Source organism: Schistocerca americana, chromosome 6 (genome assembly GCF_021461395.2).
Source record: "Schistocerca americana isolate TAMUIC-IGC-003095 chromosome 6, iqSchAmer2.1, whole genome shotgun sequence".
Taxonomy (NCBI): Eukaryota; Metazoa; Arthropoda; class Insecta; order Orthoptera; family Acrididae; genus Schistocerca; species Schistocerca americana.
The window spans coordinates 182,054,653-182,081,188 of record NC_060124.1 but is presented as its reverse complement, the minus strand read 5'-3'; the positions used below and the strand labels follow the sequence as shown (position 1 = coordinate 182,081,188).

Sequence of the window (26,536 nt, the reverse complement as noted above, 5' to 3'; positions counted from 1 at the left end):
TCAGGGGTCCCGTATGACTTCAAGTACGCACGCCCCACACCATTACAGAGTCTCCACCAAGATGAACAGTCCCCTGCTGATATGCAGGGTGCATGGATTCATGAGTTTGTCTCCATACCCGTACACATCCATCCGCTTGATACAATTAGAAACGAGACTCGTCCGCCCAGGCAACATGTTTCCAGTCATCATCAGTATAATGTGTGTGTTGAAGGGCCCAGGTGAGGCATAAAGCTTTGTGTCGTGCAGTCATCGAGGGTGCACGAGTGGGCCTTCGGCTCCGAAAGCCCTTAGCGATGATGTTTCTTTGAAAAGTTTGTACCCTGACACTTGTTGACAGCCCAGCACTGAAATGTGCAGCAATTTGCGGAAAGGTTGCATATCTGTCACGTTCAGTCGTCGTTGGTCCCGTTCCTGCACGATCTTTTTCTGGCCGCAGCGATGTCAGAGCTCTGATTTTTCTCCGGATTCCTGACATTCAAGGTACAATCGTGAAATGGTCGTACAGGAAAATCCCCACTTCATCGCTACCTCCGAGCTGCTGTTTCTCGTCGCTCCTGCACCGACTATAACACCACATTCAAACTCACTTAAATCTTGATAACCTGCCTTTGCAGCAGCGGTAACCGATCTAACAACTGCGACAGACACTTGTTGTCTTAACAGGCGTTGCCGACCGCAGCGCCGTGTTCTGCCGTTTACATCTCTCTGTATTGGAATACGCATGCCTATACCAGGTTTTTGGCGCTTCAGTGTACAATGAAACACAAGTGGTTGCAAACTCATCGGGTTATTGGAATTGTGTTTTAAAAGAATCTGTCGAAATCAGACTAACAGATAATATCACTAACTGTGATAATCGATACCCGCTAAGTAAAACTTGAAATCCTGTTTTAGCATATATGTAGTAAGAACGGTATCGGAATCGGAGGACAGTAAGTACTAATTTTTAGCGATACATCGTTTTACGACAGTATTCACCACTGGAGGCGCTGCAACTCATCTTGCGCCAGGGGGACAGCAGCAACGATTAATCGCTTCGTGTGCTTTCGTATTTTCGCTGCCTATAAAGGTTCGGTCGTTCACGGTTTTAAAATACTGGTCATTAAAATTGCTACACCAAGAAGAAATGCAGATGATAAACGGTTATTCATTGGACAAATATATTGTACTAGAACTGACATGTGATTACATTTTCACGCAATTTGGGTGCATAGATCCTGAGAAATCAGCACCCAGAACAACCACCTCTGGCCGTAATAACGGCCTTGATACGCCTGGCCCTTGAGTCAAACAGAGATTGGATGGCGTGTACAGGTACAGCTGCCCATGCAGCTTCAACACGATACCACAGTTCATCAAGAGTAGTGACTGGCGTATTGTGACGAGCCAGTCGCTCGGCCACCATTGACCAGACGTTTTCAATTGGTGAAGGATCTGGAGAATGTGCTGGCCAGGGCAGCAGTCTAACATTTTATGCATCCAGAAAGGGCCGTACAGGACCTGCAACATGCGGTCGTGCATTATTCTGCTGAAATGTAGGGTTTCGAAGGGATCGAATGAAGGGTAGAGCCACGGGTCGTAACACATCTGAAATGTAATGTCCACTGTTCAAAGTGCCGTCAATGCGAACAAGAGGTGACCGAGACGTGTAACCAATGGCACCCCGTACCATCACGCACGATGATACGGCAGTATGGCGATGACGAATACACGCTTCCAATGTGCGTTACCGCGATGTCGCCAAACACGGATGCGACCATCATGATGCTGTAAACAGAACCTGGATTCATCCGAAAAAATGATGATTTGCCATTCGTGCACCCAGGTTCATCGTTGAGTACACCATCGCAGGCGCTCCTGTCTGTGATGCAGCGTCAAGGGTAACCGCAGCCACGGTCCCCGAGCTGATAGTCCATGCTGCTGCAAACGTCGTGGAACTGTTCGTGCAGATGGTTGTTGTGTTGCGAACGTCTCCATCTGTTGACTCAGGGATCGAGAAGTGTCTGTACGATGCGTTACAGTCATGCGGATAAGATGCCTGTCATCTCGACTGCTAGTGATACGAGGCCGTTGGGATCCAGCACGGTGTTCCGTATTACCCTCCTAGATTAGATTAGATTAGATTAGTTTTCGTTCCATAGATCCGTGCTGAGGAGATCCTCGTGGATGTGGAACATGTCAATTTCTTTTTAAGTTGAAATAACAATACTAATAGTATGAATATATACAATACATCACATGTTTATAGTGCTCATGACATGAATGAAAAATATAACACATTCATGAACAATGTCATTACCATGTTTGAAAACTGTTTTCCTCTAAAAGTTACTCAAATTAAACAGAAGTCTATAATAAAACCGTGGATTACACAAGGAATAAAGATTTCCTGTAAGAAAAAAAGGAAAATGTATCTGTCGACCAAGAATAGCTCCAATGCCGATGATTTAGCTACTAACAAGGAATACTGTAAAATATTAAAAAAAGTAATTCAGACGTCTAAACAAATGCACTACGAGAAGAAGATAGCAATGTCAGGGAACAAAATAAAAACAATATGGGATATAGTGAAAGAGCAGACTGGTAGAACCAGAAAGGAACAGGAGCAAATAGCACTAAGGGTAGATGACACATTAGTAACTGATGGGCATAGTGTGGCAAATCTATTTAACAAGTTCTTTATATCCGTTACTGATAGAATGGGACTTTCAGGATCAGTAAATAATGCCCTTGAATATCTGAAACTAGCCTTCACAAATAGCTTCAAGTACATGAATATATCACTCACTTCACCAAAAGAAATAACGCCCATAATAAAATCTTTAAAAACAAAGCATTCTAGTGGGTACGATGAAATATCAACAAAGTTAATTAAGGCATGTTCTTGTGAGTTTAGTACAATTCTAAGTTACTTGTGTAACCAGTCAATTATAACTGAGACATTTCCTGACTGGCTAAAATATGCAGATGTTAAGCCTCTATTCAAGAAAGGGGATAAAGAGATACCATCAAACAACAGACCAATTTCACTTTTGCCAGCATTCTCAAAAATTTTAGAAAAAGTAATGTACAGGCAGCTGCTCAACCATCTGACCAAAAATAACATATTATCAAGAACACAGTTTGGATTTCTGAAGGGTTCTGATATCGAGAAGGCTATTTACACCTACAGTGAAAATGTACTTAATTCATTAAATAACAAATTACAAGCAGCAGGTATTTTCTGTGATTTGTCAAAGGCATTTGATTGTGTGAACCACAACATCCTTTTAAGTAAATTAGAATTCTATGGTGTCACGGGCAGTGCTGCAAAATGGTTCAAGTCATACCTCACCAACAGGAAACAAAGGGTGTCAGTGCAAGGGACTAGTGAATTAAGTCATCAGTCATCATCAGAATGGGAAGAAATTACATGTGGTGTCCCACAGGGATCCATCTCAGGGCCATTGCTTTTTCTTGTGTACATTAATGATCTCTCATCAGTTACACTGCCAGAAGCAGAGTTCGTTCTGTTTGCAGATGACACAAGTATTGCAATAAATAGTATGTCAAGTGTAGTTCTAGAAAGACCATAAATGGTTTAAAGCCAACTCACTGACATTAAACTTCGAAAAGACTCACTATATGCAATTCAGAACGTGTAAGAGGTTTCCACCCAGCATATGCATAAAATACGAAGAAGAGCAGATAGAAGAGGTTGACAGTCTTAAATTCTTGGGATTACAACTTGATAATAAATTCAGTTGGGAAGAGCACACCACAGAACTGCAGAAACGCCTTAACAAATCTGTATTTGCAATTCGAGTGCTAGCAGACATAGGCGATATAAAAATGAAAAAGCTTGCATACTTTGCCCACTTTCATTCCATAATGTCATATGGTATAATATTTTGGGGTAACTCTTCAAGTCAAACAAAAGTTTTCAGAGTCCAAAAGCGTGTAATACGTATTATTTGTGGAGTAAATTCACGGACGTCCTGTAGAAACCTCTTCAAAGAACTGGGTATACTAACTACAGCCTCTCAGTATATTTACTCATTAATGAAATTTGTCCTAAATAATATATCTCTTTTTCCAACAAACAGCTCAGTTCATACATACAATACCAGGAACAAAAATGATCTGCACAAGGATTTAAAAGCACTTACTTTAGTTCAAAAAGGGGTCCACTACTCAGGAACACTCATCTTCAATAATTTGCCAGTAAACACTGATTCCATATTCTGCTAACAGTCATTGGATCTCGACGGACGCGAGCATCAAAGTCGCGATACGATAAACCGGAATCGCGATAGGCAACAATGCGACCATTATCAAAGTCGGAAACGTGATGGTACGCATGTCTCATCACTGCATCATTTGCATATCACAGCAACGTCTTGCTGTCGGTTAAATTTCGCGTCTATAGCACATCATCTTCGTGGTGTAGGAATTTTAGCGGCCAGTAGTATATATATATATATATATATATATATATATATATATATATATATATATATATATATATATATATTAACATCAATAGCAAATAATTAAGTCACGTCTCAGTAAATTTATCAAAACCAAATCTTTCAGTCCTATAACAATGTTGTATCGTGGAATACGCCGGGTTACCGACACAGAAGGCTAAATTTTACCAAACAGGAATTTCTCGAAGCCTAGAACTATCTTAATAGTGTTCAATACTTAGGTTATCCAGAATACTCGAATTCGCCTTTCTTGGGCATAACGGTGGAGTAGATAATTAACCTCTTATTTCATTCTCTTGGAACATTGAGCGGCAATAGACACTCGGGCAACTCTTACCCCAGCGTGGCTCGGGAAAGAGGATGGCTCCACCATGAGGAGGAAACATTTACCCGAACTGAAAAGGGGACGCGTCTAACACGAGCCACTAGGTTGGACGAAGACCAGTTGGTTATTTTTAATCATTAACCAAAGCTTGCTGGCCAGCGGACGAAAATTACAGAGGCAAAGGTAGCTTTATTTGTGCTCACAAGAATTGATATCTTCTGCAAACGAGATTCCAGCAGAACTACCGCCGTAGTATCAATACGGGACTTCGGAGCTGAGGAGAGGTAGTCAACAACGGTCTCTACCCAACAGGCCCAACATTTCAGACAGACGGAGCAACCGACATCAGTCGTGGCTACGCGGATTACCAAATAGGAACTCTAGCACTACCTTAAATATGATTAAATAGAGCACTTAAATGCCACGGGGGCTACACTCATTAACACAAGAATACATACACAACGACTAAAGTTAAATATGCCTACGTACTAAAATAAGAAATATTGGCGAACATTAACATAATCTCGCATTTCTGACATCCATAAAATTAACTGGTTCTATCTCTCCGCCAGACAGTACAAGGTTATTTAACATTTTACAACGTGCTTATCCAGACAGTGACCTACGTCGTCCATGGGAAAACAACCAAACAGCCAAAATTTTTTTTTTCTTTTTGTTTCTTTACGCCGTGTGCCTTAAGTCACTGTCGCGAACAAATGCACGATCATGCAAGGGGGTAGTAACACACTCGCAAGGCAATTTCCGATCACAAACTCGAAGCAGAGAAACGTTGCCACACAGTTATTAATAGCTCCCACAACATCGGGAGATTGGGCCCGCCAGACGACGTCCGTTGTACTAACTAGATGAAAAATCTTACTTTCAGTGACGACACCACCTTCCGGAGGTTACTGGCAGCCGCAGACGGACTTCATAGCTTCCCCAGCCCATGAACGGAAACCAAACGTTGTCCACAGATTTACGGCCTCTTGTGTCCTCACGCCCCGGGTTTTTGGGCCCATCCAGACTTAGCATAGAGGGACCGAGGGCCCAGGTGCAGAACGGTCGTCCAGGGCCAAACACTCGTCTAAACTGCTTCCTCCGCCCTGGGCACGGCAGACAGCGCCTCCTCCCAGCGGGCGCACTAGCAGCGCGTTCGCAGAGGCTCCGCAACGCCCTCTAGGGAAGCGCGGAAACTCCAAACAGGAGTAAACCAAGAGAAAAATAGGAACCGTGGCAAACGACACGGTTCAGACGGGCTCATTATAATGTATTCTAATTTCTTTACCGTCCGTGTTGTCGCTGCTTGTTATGTAAAACCTATTTTCGACCTATTTTGTATCTGTATCGATACTGCTGTTTCAGTGTTGCGTATGTAGAATGTTGTATCTATCACGTAAATTCTTAGAATATGTATACGTATTTTAGTTATGCGAACTTTTGAACGATGTTGTTTAAATTATGCTTGTGGATTTAAATAACTACTGGAATGATTGTTATATAACGAACTGTAAATGACTTGGTCCGTGGTTAGGGAACGTAGGATTGATGTAAAATACGTGAGGAAGCCCCACAGCTACGGAAGTAGCCCGGCGGAATGGAAAAGGTGCGGTTGGCGTGCAAGTGGCAACTCGTCCTTTGTGACAGGTAAGGAGTCTGGGCTGAGCAGTGCTGTGGTTAACACCTCGCTAACTGTAGCGGATCATTGAGGCTCATATTCTAGGAGTTTTGAGGCCAGAAGACCTTGAGATCAGTGTTTATGGACCTCGGATGCTGCATTTGGTAATACCATTATCATGGCACGGTTTTTGGTCCTGTAAAGATATAATTACGACGCCAAGAAAATCAGTAACAGGGCGAGGCGAACAGTACTGCCATGACTGCATCGTCGCCAGGTTAACAGCCACTGCAAATTACCCGCCAGTGCCACCAGCCTTCCACTAAATTGTTTATATTTGGTACTCTGTGAATGGACCAGGTATTTGTGACATTTGGTTGATTTTAATAATAATCGTGGTGTGACTAAAAACTCTATCACAAATCACAAACCTGGACAGGTATCCTATCCTAGTGAATTTAATTTCGAGTGCTCTAATGTATTACGGAAACACGTATTTGGCAGCTGTAAAAATAGTTATGATTGTTTTCTATTGTGTGGAGCTATAATGTTTAAATTTCAGTAAATAACTTGTCTTACTTGAAGAGCTGCCTGAAAATAGTAAAAATAGGTAATGAAAAAGATTATTAATTGTTTCATTTACTCACTTTGTTCAGAATTACTAAATTTATCTGTGTTCATGTCATGAAAAAGTGTTTGAACTTAAATTTAATGTACTGCTGGCATTTGCAAAATGGTTAAAATGGCTCTGAGCACTATGGGACTTAACATCTGAGGTCATCAGTCCCCTAGAACTTAGAACTACTTAAACCTAGCTAACCTAAGTTCATCACACACATCCAATCCCGAGGCAGGATTCGAACCTGCGACCGTAGCGGTCGCGCGGTTCCAGACTGAAGCGCCTAGAACCGCTCGGCCACATCGGCCGGCTGGCATTTGCACAGCGAAATATGTTTGAATAGGTTAAAAAACAGCTTATCAAACCACATTTGTGATTGAAAGAACGATAGTTTGTTCTGCTTTACTTAATTAGTAATTATTGATAAGAATACTAACCTTTTCTCATACTTACTTGTGTATTTTGTTAATGAGCATGGTTCGTCAAGCCATGAAAGCTTAAGGATCCTCATGTAGTAGGTTAGTCAGTTAATGAAGCAATGCAAAGACTGCTTCAGAGTCAGTGTAGTTACATTTCATTCTATTTAATTGCTTCAGACCGAGTTTAGTTATTGTAAAGCAAGTTAGTTAATACACAGAGACCCTGAACTAAGTAATGAAGTTATAGATTATGATCATTAACAGACCCCCTGATTTAAATCAGAGTCATTTCATGCTCTTTCTTGTTCAGTATTGCTACTAGTTTCATGTGTGTTGGTGATTGGTTCATAAACTGTTGAGTATAGTTCACTTAAACTACGTGTACTTGAGAGGGATAGATTACTGTCTGCTATCTCATTCGCCATTTGTTTGTCTGATTTTCAGTTTCGTAGTACATTTATCTGCAAGGTTAGGTTACTGTGTTGTAGTGTGAATGGGTATAAAGAAACAGCTTAGTGTGAGTGTCAAGGAAGGTTAGGTTAGGCTTAGCACTGTCTTCTGCTTTATTATATTGCTTGACAGAAGAGTGGCTAATTAGGCTGGCGACCGATAGTAACATGTAATGTTACAACTTGTTTTTGTGCTGGGAGAACGTCTCTTCCGTGGCCCACTTGTTTACTGTTAGTTTGTACTCTGCTGGAGTGTTTCGGAAACGAAACCTAGTTTGACTGTTCTGTTTCTGTTAGGTTATCTCACTGTCACAATTGCCAAAATTCCTCGCAGAGCTATAACGCTAGCATCGATTGTCATTAAAGGCTACCGGTGCTACCGTTACAGCTGCGGTACTATTTCTGCGTCAAAAGGCGAGACGCCCACTACGATGTTAAAGGTAGGACCTTCCGAGAACTAGTGAGACAAACAGCTCACGTTATGGCCCGCTCAGGGCGCCGAGACTAATAAACAGTGGCGGTGTTGTTCGCCGGCAAACACGTGCAGTCGTCCTTCGCTTTTGGTCTCAAACTTTCCTTCTAGCGCTCACAACGTCCCTTTTGCCCTTCAGGCGTTCCTAAAGACTTTGTAGAATATGACGTCGTAAGAACAAGGTTGCTGTTCACGACGAAAAGGTTCACTTCTCTCTTGGTATGCCTTTACCTAAAGGGTATTTCACGCACGGCGGAAAAACTGCCTCCACCGACACGCTGTAATCAATGTACGAGTATGCAACGCAGTATCAATAGAGACGAGCGACTTGGCTGCATGGAGGCGGTATGAGGGGAGGTGAAACTGTTGTACTCTTGAATGCTAGCAGGCGCAGAGTTCAGGGCGCGCCGCGATAGGTCCGACTGTGACCGGTACCGGCGAATTCTGCTGCACAGACGAGCAGCGTCCCTGGTAGTGGGTAAATACGAAATCTGCGAATCTGCGTAGCTTTAGATTGCATGACCTTTGTGCAGAAAGTACACCAAAAATGGTTGAATGTCAGACAGTCTGATAGAGGGCTTCTTACAGCTTGTTGGGAATGTACAGTCTAGTATTAAAGAAAATGTGAATACATCTACGACCTCAAGATAAATGAGGCACGTACAATGGCACAAAAATATTTCAATGTCTTTAAAACGACAGAAGTTAATATTTCACAGTGAATAAATATTTTTGCGGTAGCGTTCTCGCTTCCCGCGCCCGGGTTCCCGGGTTCGATTCCCGGCGGGGTCAGGGATGTTCTCTGCCTCGTGATGACTGGGTGTTGTGTGCTGTCCTTAGGTTAGTTAGGTGTAAGTAGTTCTAAGTTCTAGGGGACTTATGACCACAGCAGTTGAGTCCCATAGTGCTCAGAGCCATTTGAACCATTTTTTGAACCTAAAAACACTCATCTATATCTGGTTTGTTTTTGACGTGTGACTCCTATCTTTGTAACTACGCAAAAGTTTGTCAAAACAATTACACAACAAATGAATGCAGCGTGAAAAAAGGCTCTGAGCACTATGCGACTTAACTTCTGAGGTAATCAGCGGCCTAGAACTTAAACTAATTAAACCTAACTAACCTAAGGACATCACACACATCCATGCCCGAGGCAGGATTCGAACCTGCGATCGTAGCGGTCGCTCGGTTCCAGACTGTAGCGCCTAGAGCCGCACGGCCACTAGGGTCGGCGCAGCGTGAAAACCTCACATGTAATCATACATTTGTGGCCATTTAATGGACAATTTACTATTTTGCCAGTAATTTTATTTAAATGGTGATTGTATCATCAAAAATCACAGTAATTTGAGAGGTGTATATGTGATTGTAGTCTTTCTTGGCGTATTCTACTGATGAATTCTTCTCGGGTTATCAGCCGGGTGGCGGCGTCGTCTTGTCGCAACGTGCCAATGACTTTCGTAACCGTCATCTTCTGGCCAGAAGATGATGAATACGAAACTCATTGAAACGTTGCGACAAGACGAGGCCACCACTCGGCTGATAACCTGGTAAGAATTGATCATTTGAGAAATGGTCAGTCACATGTGTTAACCGACACCGCTCTTGAAAATAGTGCCAAAAGACGCACACCTAAATAATTGTTTAAATAATATTTAACGACAATTTGTTGTCATTTAACGTGAGCACACTTGCGCAAGAACACTAGATTATTTATTTATGAACAAACGGATATTTGTAATTACCGTGAATAGTCTAAGTGTGCCTGAATATTTATAACACTGCTTTATTTAACTATTGTTGTAATATATTAGTTTAATCCGGGAAGTGGTCAAGTTGAGTCAAATCATGTCTATAGAACTTAGGAACGATGTATTTTATGGTGGGGACGGCCTTCAGCAAATCGAAAAGCAGACAGTAGCACTACACTACAGGAGTCAAGTGGAGACAGGGACTTTCCGAGTGAAGAGCTCATGGGAGTGATTCTGCACGCTTTTCCATTCATTCTTGAAGAAAGCAGACCTGAGTGTGTATAGAATTTGTTCAGTCATGTGGCTGACAGGTTATGGGCGATGAATGGCCCCTACGAGAATTTATCATTTGAGGATACTTTTAAATCTGTGGTTGAAGGAGTCAGACCTGGCTGTGGTAACGAGTGACATTCGATCATGTAGGTGATAGACTGTGGTCCGTGAACGACCGCTACAATACTCTAACTTTTGAAGGGACTTTACGTTTCGAGAGGTCTGAATATGCTCCTGAGTCGGTCTCTAATTTTTTCCACTTCCACCCAGAACAACCATCTCTGATCGTAATAACGGCCCTGATACGCCTGGGCATTGACTCAAACAGAGCTTGGTTGGCGTGTACAGGTACAGCTGGACATGCAGCTTCAACACGATACCACAGTTCATCAAGAGTAGTGACTGGCGTATTGTGACGAGCCAGTTGCTCGGCCACCATTGACCAGACGTTTTCAATTGGTGAGAGATCTGGAGAATGTGCTGGCCAGGGCAGCAGTCGAACATTTTCTGTATCCGTACATGTCCTGCAACATGTCCTTCTGAAATGTAGGGTTTCGCAGGGATCGAATGAAGGATAGAGCCACGAGTCGTAACACATCTGAAATGTAACGTCCACTGTTCAAAGTGCCGTCAGTGCGAACAAGAGGTGACCGAGACGTGTAACCAATGGCACCCCATACCATCACGCCGGGTGATACGCCAGTATGGCGATGACGAATACACGCTTCCAATGTGCGTTCACCGCCATGTTGCCAAACACGGATGCGACCATCCAGATGCTGTAAACAGAAACTGGATTCATCCGAAAAAATGAAGTTTTGCCGTTTTGCCATTCGTGCACCCACGTTCGTCGTTGAGTAAACCATCGCAGGCGCTCCTGTCTGTGATGCAGCGTCAAGGGTAACCGCAGCCATGGTCTCCGAGCTGATAGTCCGTGCTGCTGCAAACGTCGTGGAACTGTTCGTGCAGGTGGTTGTTGTCTTGCAAACGTCCTCATCTGTTGACTGAGGGATGGATATGTGCCTTCACGATCCGTTACAGCCATGCCGATGAGATGCCTGTCATCTGGACTGCTAACGATACTAGGCCGTTGGGATGCAGCACGGCGTTCCACATTACCCTCGTGAACCCACCGATTCCATAGTCTGCTGACAGTCATTGGATCTCGACCAACGGGAGCAGCAGTGTTGCGATACGATAAACCGATCTTTATCAAAGTCGGAAACGTGATGGTACGCATTTCTCCTCCTTACACGAGGCATCACAACAACGTTTCACCAGGCAACGCCGGTAAACTGCTGTTTGTGGATGAGAAATCGGTTGGAAACCTTTCTTATGTCAGGACGTTGTAGGTGTCGCGACCGGCGCCAACTTTGCGTAAATGCTCTGAAAAGCTAATCATTTGCCTATCACAGCATCGTCTTCCTGTCGGTTAAATTTCGCGTCTGTAGCACGTCATCTTCGTGGTGTAGCAATTTTAATGGCCAGTAGTGTAGTTTATGCACTTGCTAAATGCGAATGCAGTCGACCCGTGATTGCTGTTATTTGATTATTAGTTTCACCAATTGTTAGAATCTGTGGTCGGAATGTAAGGGAAGTGATTGGGAACATGCTCTTTGTTCATATAGGCTGGATGTAACAGTCTACTTGGCCTCACCACCGTGACCGTGAATCGCTCAGGATAAATGATCTACGGTATCAAGCAGGAAGTTGTAAAAATTATCAACTACATTCGCTCAAATGTCAAAACGATTCTTAGACGTAATGGAGAACGACGAGCTTCCAGACGATGTATCTTAGTATCGCTTCGTGAGATGGTTTGCGGCCGGCCCGTGTGGCCGACCGGTTCTAGGCTCTACAGTCTGGAACCGCGCGACCGCTGCGGTCGCAGGTTCGAATCCTGCCTCGGGCATAGATGTGTGTGATGTCTTTAGGTTAGTTAGGTTTAAGTAGTTCCAAGTTCTAGGGGACTGATGACCTCAGCAGTTAAGTCCCATAGTGCTCAGAGCCATTTGAACCATTTTGATGGTTTGTGTAATGAAGTGTAGTCCACTGACACTACGTTTAAATTTAGAAATGTTATTCCTTCATTAAGGAAATAAAAATCTTTTTCGATAATATTTGCCAATAACAATTCAATTCGTTTCGAATCAGTTCCATAATTTTCCGTCTTGAAAATGAAAAGTTAGTGAATGCTTGTAAGTAGCGGCACGCGTCTGCAGTAAACGGAAACTCGGAGAGCACGCCGTGGAGAGGGAATGATAGCCTCTGCTGACGGAGAATAAAATCCGTTCAGGGAGGTTAAGCGAGCGACCGATAGGCCTGGCTGCGTCCGGCCGTTGGCTGTTGCGCCCGAGAGGGGGAATTCAATCGGGTTGCCACTGTAAGATATCGTATCGCGCGCGCGGTCGGCCAATGATACGCCTTGCAGCCGCCACTCTGTCCGGCGCACGCAGAGGGGTGTGGGGGTGGGGGGGATCCATCTGCGGCAGGCGGATGCCGGCTGGTTCCGCGCTGCTCCCGCTGCTCTCCCACTGCACCAGCTGACGAGTACCGCCAGAGCCAGGGTACTTAATACCACTGGATCAGTCACAGTACCTGAAAAACTGATTAAACCACCGCACTGTCAACAGGCGTTAGGCTGGCAACGCTTTTGATGATTGTTCCGAAAGGCAGAAGAGATGGAAAATGGTATATTGCAGTGACGACTCTTGAATATACATTCTGGATGTTCCCAGATTTTTAGATTCAGATAAATTTGAAAACGTGAAATTTAATACAGCTACAGGTACAGCCAACAATAACAACAACGCTAATAGTAATAATAAGACGCAAAACTTATCTGACAAAAGAAAGAATTGTTCTTGTGGATTTTTGTTGCTTCGTACATAATTAAGTACAGATAATGGCGATAACGAAATAATGTGTAAGATTTCGCATCTCTCTGTTTCGCATTTTTGTATAAATGAGAGTTAAATTACAATTAAACCAACAATGAAATGCATCCACTGGCTGATATACCTCAACGGGGACAGTTCAAAATGTGTGCCCCGACGGGGACTCGAACCCGGGACGTCTTGCTTGCATGCAGACGCTCTATCCATTTTTTTTCTTTTTTTTTATCGTTGTGTTTGGTCGTTGCGGACGTCGCAAGACATCCTGTTCAAGTTCGGTGATTGATCCTTCCACTCAGTTTTTTATTAGAGGCCAACCGGCTCGCTGATCGGACACGCTGAGCTACCGTGCCGGCTAATCTGAGCCACCGAGGACACAGAAGATAATGCGACTGCAGGGACTTACCTCTGGCACGCCTCCCGTGAGACCCACATTTCCAATTTATTGTCCCACAATATACTCCTAGTGCCCCTGCCCACTGCACTCATTACTAGCGGCTTTACCAATTCCCGTAAGAGTTCGGGCAATGTGTGTGCATCCGCACAAAAGATGGTCAAATGGCCGGTGAGACTTAACTATATATATATATATGAAGATGGTGTCTGTTCTCTGGGACATGTCCCAGAGAACAGACACCATCTTCATATATACAAATGAGAGTTTCCGTGCTTCTCCAATTTTTCATACGTATATACAAGATCCCTAACAGACTTATTAGTCCACGAATCTGAAAATCAGATATTCTTGCGCTGCACCCACAGAAAAACTTTTGCTAACTGTACTCTTCCTTGATGAATGTGCGCTTGTTGTCACTCTTATTTGATTTCGTAACCCTCTCAATCAAAGGGTCTGTTCTCGGAAACCGTACTTCCTTTGCGGCTAACTTTTCCTGGTAATTTATTTTTCTGTTCCCAGAATGAGATTTTCACTCTGTAGTGGAGTGTGCGCTGATATGAAACGTCCTGGCAGATTTAAGCTGTGTGCCGGACCGAGACATGAAAGCGGGCCCTTTCCCTTTAGCGAGCAATTGCTTTACCGACTGAACCACACAAGCACCAGTCGCCACCTGTCCTCACAGCTTTACTTTTCTGTTAGCATTTAAAATAAATTCACCATAGTTCATTTTTACACTGCACACGAAAGCCGATTCCCGCACAATAAAGAACAAATTTCAAACACAAACGGTACCAACTAGAATGCAAATGAGGTGCTGAGATCCATAAGGGTCTAAAGCACACCGCCGTCGTTCCCACATTAAAGTGAATTTCAGAGAAACCAGACATAGAGAGTCTCTTGAATTTTCATACAAACAGTGTGGGCCTACACCACAGATAAACCTGACTCAACATAAGATCAGTATACGAGTTTCAGAAGCATGGATAAATGCTACAACCTCACAATCGATGGTGATGTGCTTTAGGTCCTTAGGATTCTCAGCGCCTCAAATCGATTACTGTACGACGAAATTCATAACTTAATATACTACAACTCATTCAGAAACCCAAAAATGGCTCTGAGCACTATGGGACTCAACATCTGAGGTTATCAGTCCTCTAGAATTCAGAACTATTTAAACGTAACTAACCTAAGGACCGACATCACACACATCCATGCCCGAGGCAGGATTCGAACCTGCGACCGTAGCGGTCGCGCGGTTCCAGACTGAAGCGCCTAGAACCGCTCGTCCACAGCGGCCGGCTCAGAAACCGATAAAATAGTTTTACTGTCAGTACAACTTTAACGTATACTGGCGTCGGAACTAATGTTACTACACTATGTGATCAAAAGTATCGGGACACATGGCTGAAAATGACTTACAAGTTCGTGGCGTCCTCCATCGCTAAAGCTGGTATTCAAAATGGTGTAGGCCCACCCTTGAAGACAGCTTCCATTCTCTCAGGCATACGTTCAATCAGGCGCCGGAAGGTTTCTTGGGGAATGGCAGTCCATTCTTCACGGAGTGCTGCACCGGGAAGAGGTATCGATACCGGCCGGTGAGGCCTGGCACGAAGTCGGCGTTCCAAAACATCCCAGAGGTGTTCTGTAGGATTCAGGTCAGGAGTTTGTGCAGGCCAGTCCATTACAGGAATGTTATTGTCGTGTAACCAACCCGCCACAGGCCGCGCATTATGTACAGGTGCTCGATCGTGTTGCAAGATGCAATCACCATCCCCGAATTGCTCTTCAACAGTGGGAAGCAAGAAGGTGCTTAAAGCATCAATGTAGGCCTGTGCTGTAATAGTGCCATGCAAAATAACAAGGGGTGCAAGCCCCCTCCATGAAAAACACCATAATACTACCGTCTCCGACTTTTATTCTTGCCACTACACACGCTGGCAGATTACGTTCACCGGGCATTCACCATACCCACACCCTGCCATCCGATCGCCACATTGTGTACCTTCATTCGTCACTCCACACAACGTTTCTCCACTGTTCAATCGTCTAATGTTTTTCGCTTCTTACACCAAGCGAGGCGTCGTTTGGCATTTACCGGCGTGATGTGTGGCTTATGAGCAGCCGCTCGAGCATGAAATCCAAGTTTTCTCACCTCCCGCCTAACTGTCATAGTACTTGCAGTGGATCCTCATGCTGTTTGGAATTCCTGTGTGATGGTCTGGGTAGATATCTGCATGTTAAACATTACTTCCCCCTTCAACTTTCGTCGGTCTCTGTCAGTCAACAGACGAGGTCGACCTGTACGCTTTTGTGCGGTACGTGTCCCTTCACGTTTCAGCTTCACTATCACATCGGAAACACTAGACCAAGGGATGTTTAGGAGTGTGGAAATCTCGCATACAGACATGTGACACAAGTGACATCCAATCAGCTGACCACGTTCGAAATACGTGAGTGCTGCGGAGCGCCCCATTCTGCTCTCTCACGATGTCTAATGACTACTGAGGTCGGTGATATGGAATACCTGGCAGTAGGTGGCAGGACAATGCACCTAATATGAAAAACGTACGTTTTTGGGAGTGACCGGATTCTTTTGATCACATAGTGTATGTAGTGAGCGAATTAGCGTATCTGAGAAGTGTACTGTCATCTAGCACTATTTATGCCGAGCGAACGGGTATAAAAATTTGCTGCAGTGTCCTGCCACCTGGTGGCACTGACGTAAACATCTAGTTAACCAGCAAGGGCTAGATGTGCACAACGTGATCTGTGCACGTTATCAAATCTGTTTGTATCACGCGAATCGCGCATGCGCAAAGGCTCCTTAAAACGTGCACAACTGTAGGTGTGCTCACTATCCTGTCGCCAGGATCACAGAATCTAGAGGAGCAGCGGCACAGTAGATTAAGTGTAAATTTAAGTGCCTTATCTTTCAGACTGCAGTATCTATTTTACGTCTAATAGCATTCAAAGAAAAATAACAAATCCGCAAGGTGTCGAAAGTTAGGATGTTCACACGCACTTGTGCTCTTACTGAGCAACTGCCACTGGTATGTTGCCAGGCAAAGAAAGTGGATTCTGGAAATAAAGGACGCAGGAAATCTCGTTCTGTGCTGCTATTAATCAAAAAATGGTTCAAATGGCTCTGAGCACTATGCGACTTAACTTCTGAGGTCATCAGTCCCCGAGAGTAGCGGTCACGCGGTTCCAGACTGAAGCGCCTAGAACCGCACGGCCACACCGGCCGGCTACTGTTAATCATGTCAAAAACTGGCTCTGAGCACTATGGGACTTAACATCTGTGGTCATCAGTCCCCTAGAACTTAGAACTACTTAAACCTAACTAACCTAAGGACATCACACACATCCATGCCCGAGGCAGGATTCGAACCTGCGACCGTAGCGGTCACGCGGTTCCAGACTGAAGCGCCTAGAACCGCACTGCTACACTGGCCGGCTAATCATGTCAGTTTCAAGAGTTGGACAGCTGCACTGACGAAAATCGAATTAAAAGAATGTGGACTATGTAAAGCAATTTTCTTATAATTAATGAATATAAACTTCTTTTCCAAAAGCACCGAAGACGGAGAACGCTTTGTGAGTCTGTAGCGTCGCAGCTATTACGCGACTGCAGATTTTTGCAGTAAGTTTTGTTATGAAAAGCTGTTTGCCGGCCAGGGTGGCCGAGCGTTTCTAGGCGCTGCAGTTTGGAACCACGCGACCGCTACGGTCGCAAGTTCGAATCCTTCTTCGGGCATGGATGTGTGTGATGTCCTTAGGTTAGTTAGGATTAAGTAGTTCTAAGTTCTAGGGGACTGATGACCTCATAAGTTAAGTCCCATAGTGCTCAGAGCCATTTGAACCATTTTTGTCAATCTGTTTGGAAACCGGCAGTATAGTAGCGTTCGGCGGCAGCCGACTTGTGGCCTGCCGTATGCGTCATAGCGCTAATGCGGACCGCGAGAATGCCCACTGTGGCACGAACTAAAATCACTTATTTACCTCATATAAGAAACTAAATAACTACGTTAAATTTTATCTGTTTTATTCCAAATTTGATACATGATCTTTTGTTATCAGACGAACTTTGTGTCATCATTTGATACCCCTAACCATAATAGTTTCGGATATATAAAAAAAAACATTAAAAAGTACTTAACCGACACTTAAGAAAGTAAATTCAGATAGGAACAATAACAGTTTATATTATTTTTGTTATTTGAAAACAGTAATAGTAGTCTCATTGTGCTGATTTATTTTATAAGGATTTTCAATTCTAAACTTTCGATAATTTTTCTATCTTAATGAAAATAGCAGTTTAAAAGTAAATACTTATATTCTGTGTTAGGGTGGGAGTAAATGACAGTGAATGTGAGTGTGTATGTGGGACATACGTCAGATTTAAATTCTGTATTGTGTTACACCTTATGTAACTAGCAAGTGTTATGTCACTAGGATGTCATGAAAACTGTAAATCCCTCTAACTGGCGGATGACGTATGTCTACGAGTGTTTGCTTTTGTAATACGGCGGCCAGAAAGGTAATAAGAGGATAATCAGTTCTAAAGTATACTTCAAGCATAGTTCTCTCTTAGTTTTCGTTTGGTTTTGATTGGTGGAACATTTTGTTAATATCTGCAGCATGAAATGCCGTAAATGCATCTGCGAATGTTGATTGTAGTAAAACAGTTTAAGTGCGAATATGATCTTGAAAGATTGATCTGATTGGCTGTTCGTTTTGATCAACCAACCAGAGTAAAGTCTTTCCCGCGCATTGGAATGAGTTATATGCCCTGAAAGCAACGGCATTCAGACAGTCGTGGACTAGCTGCCGGACGAGAAAGTCATGTTAGACGTGTCCGAAAAAGTTATTTGTAAAGTGAAGAAGCGACTGTTATTTCGCGTTCGGTTTATATCGCCGTGCAAGCAGATGCATTTACGGACGGCTCTGTGAAGTTTGGGATATTTCGGAGTGTTCGTTGTAGAGAAAACCGCGTGTGAAACTATCGGCCTGTGTGAAGAATTGTACGTTGCGTGTTTAGTATGCATTCACATAACATTTTTTGGCTGGCATCTTCCTTTGAAGAATCCACTGAAAAGGACCGAGTGTGAAACTCATTTCGTAGCAGAGTATTGACTGTATTAATCTCGTAATATTTCGGGTTGGACTTAGTACATTTCTGACTGTCTTGCGTGTGATATAAGCTGCATGAACTAGTAGTAGCTGTGCTATCGATGTAAATGTGGGCTTGTTGACACCATAACTAAAAGACAATAAAAAACATTAGTATCGGGAAGCGTACATTTTCAATGAAGGAAGGAAGCATCCGCTTTTGTCCGTTATTACTAGAGATTTACAGGTTTATTTTGTTACCTGAGTTACGCGGACTATGCAGTCGTAAGTATGGACGATGGTTTTCTTCAACGCTGCTTTTAACATCGTCTAAATAGTACCTACGAATACAGAGCAACTGATGGTGAACGAACGCCGTACTGAGGTAGGTGTACATTAGTTTGCAACTTGCTTCACTCAGTGCTAGCGAACTTTCTTAACGCCGCTGCGCCGCAAGTCGAACATAGTGAAAATATAATAATAATAATAATAATAGTAATAACAATAATAATAAATCATGTAATAATCGCAGATGTAAATATGCCCGTAACTTCAACAGTGTCCTGACTTTAGCGTATTGGATATAAATAGAGGACGTTTCAGAAGTATGCATCCGATATCACAAGACTATGTGAAGATCTCCGCTGCAAACAATGGTAAGGGACAAAGGTTTTTTTCGAGAAACTGAGTGGTAATGTTTCAATAAAAACTCATAAGCAAGATATTTCAAGTACACGTAATGTCATTTCTTTATTCACATTAGCCATTGGTTTCAAATATATTTACACTGACGACGTATCTTTAAAATGAATATTCTATCCACAATTTTACTCTTAAAAATTCGTCGGTGAGTACTTAACATTGTTTACTTGGAAACAGAATGCACCATAGGATGGGTTATCATTGGCTTGCCGTCGATTAGCTGTTGGACGAATTAACGCAACATTACTCCGAAACCTCTCAAAAACAGAAGTTTGAAATGTCCGAATTGTTTCAGCGTTTGATATTAAGATTTGCATTTAGAATTTTTGCAGCAATAAAGTATAACAAATTCAAAGATTATGAGTCAGCACGATATAAAATTAATTTTAACAAGCACCTTACTACAGCATCCAAGCGTAATTTTACGTATCATTTACTATCAAAATGTTCCTAGACTTACAGAAAGTAAACATCCTACGTTGCGCTAACTATTATAGTGTTGTCAATGTTTACATAATTTCACAAGGGCACAAACACTGTATTAGCGGAGAATTCCTGCTTATCTTGCTATGGCTGTCTAGGGTGTCTGTTACTGTTTATTTTTTCCAGTTAATATACCCATGCGTTTTTGTTTCAGTAAAAGTCGTTGCAATTTTGTTGCTTTTTGACATCGTCGGTATTTATTCATAAAGTCTTGACACTTTCTGCCACACCGCTCCTTAAGTAAATGCGTTGTGCAACATTTCAGCTGAACGCAAAGAACTTAATAGTTACATTGGCCAACCTCGACAACTGAAACTACCATGACACGTCTGGCGTCTAAAATTTCCGTAAGTTTTACGTACATAGCTTCCAGATTCCTCTAGAACAGGATGTAATTCAAATGAATTTTATCACGATTGTCTTAACTGAAATTACTTTTTAGGTATAATTTACGTAATGTTTTCTAGAAATAATTATTTTATGTCTAAAATTATGCGCCAAGTAATTAATAATGAATGTTGCAAATTTGGCTGTATAAAAACTATCAGATTCCTGTCTTTGTAGAACTGTCAATTGAATTATCGACAGTAAAAGTAGAAAACTTAAAAATTAAAACAGAAAATTTGTTTGCATGATAACAAAAGTATAATAATATTAGTTTCATTGTAAAGTGGTTTTGTAACTCATTTAAGCAACTCATTTAAGTTAACAATCGTGCTTACTAATTTTCGCGGTTCAAGATATATGCTGCTAAATGGATCTAGATGTAAAGTAAAATTATATTATCAGAAAAATGGTGTTTTGGTTACCAAATATATCAAAAATTATCTTTAGATGTGGAATATATAATTTAAGTATAAAAATTAACTTAGGCCGAAATTTATACTGAATGGATCATTTCAATTGCAGCATAAAAGTTCTGAAGAGGCAAGATTCCTTACACCCTGCTGACAGTGAGGTAGTTTAACCAAATTTCCAGCTGATTACAAGTAATTGATTAAGTGACATTATACTGATTAGTCTTGCGTATATCTAATCTGGTGGTGTAGTATTTTGAATTAGCTGAATTTGTCTGTCTCGTTCTTAGACCACCATCATGTTGAATTTTCTGTGTTGTTTAAATTGTCTCATTCTTGCCATCTGTAACTGACTGTCAGAATTAGAATTAGATTTTGGGTGTCTTAGGCGGCCGCTGTGGCCGAGCGGTTCTAGGCGCTTCAGTCCGGAACCGCGGTGCTGCTACTGTCGCAGATTCGAATCCTGCCTCGGGCATGGATGTGGGTGATGTCCTTAGGTTAGTTAGGTTTAATTAGTTCTAAGTGTAAGGGACTGATGACCTCAGATGTTAAGTCCCATAGTGCTTAGAACCGTTTGAACCATTTTTTTGGGTGTCTTACGTCAGCTCTCATTTGTGTTTTATTTGTGAATTGTGTTCTTAGCTTGGACCCAGTAACCTTAATTCATTCAATTCATTATTGTTCCTTCCAGCTTGTATAGGTAATTAGCTGTAGGCTTGTTTATTTACATTTCGCACTCGTATCTCTTATTTTTGCAAAGCAACTTTATTTATGCGTCGAGAATTTTTCCGAAACTGGGATTTATTGTAAGTATAATGTTTATAGTTATATACCGCAGCTAATATTTCCGTGGTTTTTATTAGGTTCAAGCGCTCTGATTAACAAGACTGTGTTATTAAGCGATAATATAAAGTCGTGAGAATTTCCAACTTACAGGTCTAATTTTTAAAATAAACCATCTGATTTTACAAGGTTACATCTTTTCCATGCGTGCGTGAACAACCTAGAGTAAAGTTTTTAAGTTACGTTAGGACCAAAGTGTTGTTGATTTACCTTCCACTAACGTTGATGTGCCCTCCACCGCACGCACTGTAGACTATAATCGAACTCGCCCCACACTTTTGCGAGCCGCAGTTTGCCCAAAGTTGTTGAAAAGCACGAAGGCGGAGTCTCTCACAAACACCACAAAAATATCATACCTTGAGACCAGAGAGACCCATTCGCCCCTTACGCTGTAGGAGCAGCAGTATTGTTCTCTCACGAAATTCACGCAGCGCAGTTATATCGAAACTGCAGCTGCTGAAACGGAGAACGCAAAACGTCTTTTGTTGTAGTGTTATCAACATCTCAACTGGACGCAGGGTCGTTAATGAACGAAGGAGATATCTCCACTGTCCTTCACTGGAATCGGCAACTTACAGCTGACGCCAAAAAAATTTTTTAGTTTCGACGCGTAAGTGAAGATTCACCACAAGTTTCCATCTTCTTTCGTGTATATGTAATTTTATGAACTCGGATGAGTGTTTTTGAAAGACACTGCATGCAGCGGACAAGCGAAGAAATTATGTCAGTGCATAGATAGCGGGGAACAGCGCAGCGATTACGCACGTGATATGTAACGCAAGTCTAAAACGTCTCTCTATTGCACCATCCTTTTCAAATGTCAACGATGAAATGAAAGCGCATTTATAGAATGGTATGTAACAGGAGAGGTACGATGATTTTTCATCTCTAGAGTTATTTGGCCTGTTTGACAGAACTTATTTATTTTAAGCTTTTACTAGTAACTCTTGCAAAATCCCCAAGACTTTAGACAGTCTTCTGACTGATTTGATGCGGTCCGCCACGAATTCCTGTCCTGTGCCAACCTCCTCATCTCAGAGTAGCAACATACGTCCTTAATAATTTGCTGAAAGTATTCCAATCTCTGTCTTCCTCTACAGTTTTTGCCTTTTACAGCTCCATCTAGTACCAAGGAAGTCATTACCTGATGTCTTAACACACGTCGTCATATTGTCTCTTCTTCTTGTCAGTATTTGGTATTTTGCACATATTCCTTTCGTCTCCGATTCTTCTCAGAACTTCCTCATTCCATACCTTATTAGTCAACCCAATTTTCAGCATTCGTCTGTAGCATCACATCCCAAATGCTTCAATTTTCTTCTGTTCCGGTGTCCCCACAGTCCAAGTTTCACTAACATACAATGTTGTGTTCCAAACGTACATTCTTAGAAATTTCTACCTCAAATTAAGGCCTACGTTTGATACTAGTAGACTTCTCTTGGACAGGAACGCCCTTTCTAGCAGTGCTAGTCTGCTTTAGATGCCTCCCTTGCTTTGTCCTCATTGTTTATTTTGCTGTCTAGGCAGTAGAATTCCTTAATTTCATCTACTTTCTGATCACCAATCCTGAAGTTAAGTTTCTCACTGTTCTCATTTCTACTACTTCTCATTAGTTTAGTCTTTCTTCGATTAACTCACAGTCCATATTCTGTTCTCAATAAACTGTTCATTCCATTCGCCAGATCACGTAATTCTTCTTCACTTCCACACAGGATAGCAATTTCATCGGTGAATCGTATCATAGATATCTTTATACCTTGAATTTTAATTACACTCCTGAATCTATCTTTTATATCCATAGTCGCTTCTTCAATGTACAGATTGAACAGTAGGACCGGAAGAATACTTCCCTTTTTAATCCGAGCACTTCGTTCTCGGTTATCCAGTCTTGTTATTCCGTCTTGTCTCTTGTTCATATCGTATATTACCCGTCTCTCTCTTTTCTCAGAATTTCATACATCTTGCACCATTTTACATTGTAGAGCGCTTTTTCCAGGTCGACGAATCTTATGAACGTGTCTTGATTGTTCTTTAGTCGTGCTTCCATTATCAACCGAAACGTCGCAATTGCCTCTCTAGTGTCTTTTCCTTTCCTAAAACCAAACTGATCGTCATCTAACACATTCTCAATTTTCTTTTCCATTCTTCTGTATATTATTCTTGTCAGCAACTTGTATGCATGAACCGTTAAGTTGATTGTGCGATAATTCTCGCAATTGGCAGCTCTTCGCCAAGTAGACTGCCTGAGAAAAAGGTGAAGCACATAGAAGGGGAGGAGGAAAAGAAATGGAGCTTCACTAGTTAAGAGGATAAATGATATTTCAGTGATTAGAAAATAGAATAAGATTTACAGAGTACCTGCCTATCTGGCCTCACTTATCAATTCGACGCTACACTGATTCGATTGGGAAAGGCTTGCAAGGTGCAATATTTTTGGTTTACTTATTCTAGGACTGAAGACAACTGTGTAAGTTGAAATGACATGTTTAACGTTGCAATATTAGCGCAAAAATACATGCTTTTACAGAGTTTTCAATGTGACCAAAAAAAAAAAAAAGTTGTCAGGATAACGCATCTCGTCAACATCAAAAAGTGAAATAACCCTAAACACAATAACATTACATATTAACTCTCAGAAGGTTAAATTATCCTAAACATGACAATATTAAAGTTTAACTAGATGTTTCTTTACAAAATTTTCCTACACTTACGTTATGATGTTGGTCAGTACTACGAAAATCATCCGATTCCAGTTCAAAGTTCAGTACTATGTTTAGGATGGCAATCAAGTCTACTGTGGATGGTTAGTCATATGACAAATTGAGCAAAAGATTATCCAAGGTCGCTCGTGTTTACAGTGGATGCAAGCTGATGAACCAACAAGTTTACGCCTCTGCACACTGTATTTACCTTAAGCTGTGATGAGCTGTCGTCTGCTAGGCCGCTCTCTTCCGCTGAAATTCCTAAAAAATTACACCTTTGCTGAATTTTACAGCAGAAACTCTCCTGTAAGGTGCGAATCTGACCTTCATTTATTCTGCCACCCTACAGGCTGTTATAAAGGCATTGTGTCCTCTTCTGAGGCAGACTGGACGGTGTCTGTAGTAAATGGTCCTCGATTTCTCGTGTACTGGAACTGGGACGGAGTGGACCCCAAGCTGGTCCTACATACAAACTTTCTAATGGAGACAGATGTGGCTCACAGAGGTCACGCAGACAGTTTGTAGAAACATGTGCTACTTATGGACTTGTATTGCCCTGTTGAAAAAGGCACCAGGATAATGTCACATGAGAGGTAACACGTGAGAGTGCAGGATGTCCCGTGATGTACAGTTTTGCTGTCGGGTTCCTTCAGCACGGACATCGAATCACTACGACGCCAGAAGTAACACGGCCGTGCTTTTTTGAAATATTTGACGACTGGGACCTTTCACCGGGTCGCTGCCTTACTCACGGACGATGGAGATCAGGGTAGTATAGAGCCGCGATCCGTCACTCAAGGTTAGGCGACGCCATTCATCAGCATCCCTTGCTTGCAGATCACGCCACCTCGGCAAAGTCGGCCGTTTGTGTTGTGGTGTTAACGGCAGGCTACAGATGGTACGTTTACTGTTTAGCCAGGCTGCTACTCTGTGATCACTGTGAGGGATGTCACAGAGGCAGTCAGTTGCTCTCCAATGGCAGGCGCAGGTATGAACGGGCTAGAGAGTGCTTGGTGATCAATATGGCGATGCTCCCTTGTGGTGGTCACATCTGATCGACCATAGCCTTGACCATCAGTGCTCCTGCCTTCACGTTTCCACGTAGTTCATGATTGGGAAATTGCTGCATCCGAATGCCCCAGCATTATTCGATTAGACCAGCAAGCCAAATGTAAACCCACAATGAAGCCGCTTTCAAACTCTGTCAGGAGCTGATAACACTCCCCCACTAGAGGTAACATTTCACCTTCGTGTGCTTCAGAGAGATGGCTCAACATGCGACGCTGCTCACACCTCTTATATTCCGCACCACGACAGATAACAACACTGAACACGGAAACGTCTGGTGCACTGTGGTGACCGTTCCACCAATGGCAGAGATTTGTAGCTGTAATCATTTACGAGGGTTGCCCAGACAGTAATGCACTGCATTTTTTCTTTCTCAGCCGAAAACAATGTCACGAATGCGAAACGTTACGTATGTATTATCTAAAGTCTCCTGAGTGAGCGCGCCAAGTTTCCGTCACTTCAGACAGACAGGGTAGCTGCAGAACAGTTTCAAAATGGAGTCTGTAACTTAACTACTGGCCATTAAAAATACTACACCAAGAAGAAATGCAGATGATAAACGGGTATTCGTTGCAGAAAAATATTATACTAGAACTGACATGTGATTACATTTTCACGCAATGTGGGTGCATAGATCCTGAGAAATCACTACCCAGAACAACCACCTCTGGCCGTAATAACGGCCTTGATACGCCTAGGCATTGAGTCAAACAGAGCTTGGATGGCGTGTACAGGTACAGCTGCCAAACCAGCTTCAACACGACACCACAGTTCAAGATGAGTACTGACTGGCGGATTGTGACGAGCCAGTAGCTCGGCCACCCTTGACCAGACGTTTTCAACTGGTGAGAGAACTGGAGAATGTACTGCCCAGGGCAGCAGTCGAACATTTTCTGTATCCAGAAAACCCCGTACAGGACCTGCAACATGCGGTCGTGCATTATCCTGTTGAAATTTAGGGTTTCGCACTGATCGAATGAAGGGTAGAGCCACGGGTCGTAACACATCTGAAATGTAACATCCACTGTTCAAAGTGCCGTTAATGCCAACAAGAGGTGACTGAGATGTGTAACCAATGGCACCCCATACCATCACGCCGGGTGATACGCCAGTATGGCGATGACGAATACACGCTTC

The 26,536-nt window shown here is 42.6% G+C and overlaps 1 protein-coding gene across 1 annotated transcript in view; it reads left to right on the top strand.

Annotated features, from left to right (window-relative positions):
* The window catches only part of LOC124620036 (60S ribosomal protein L22-like), a 79,920-nt gene that overhangs the window by 52,279 nt on the left and 1,105 nt on the right, over nucleotides 1–26,536 (top strand). The gene's annotated exons all lie outside the window — the stretch shown is intronic.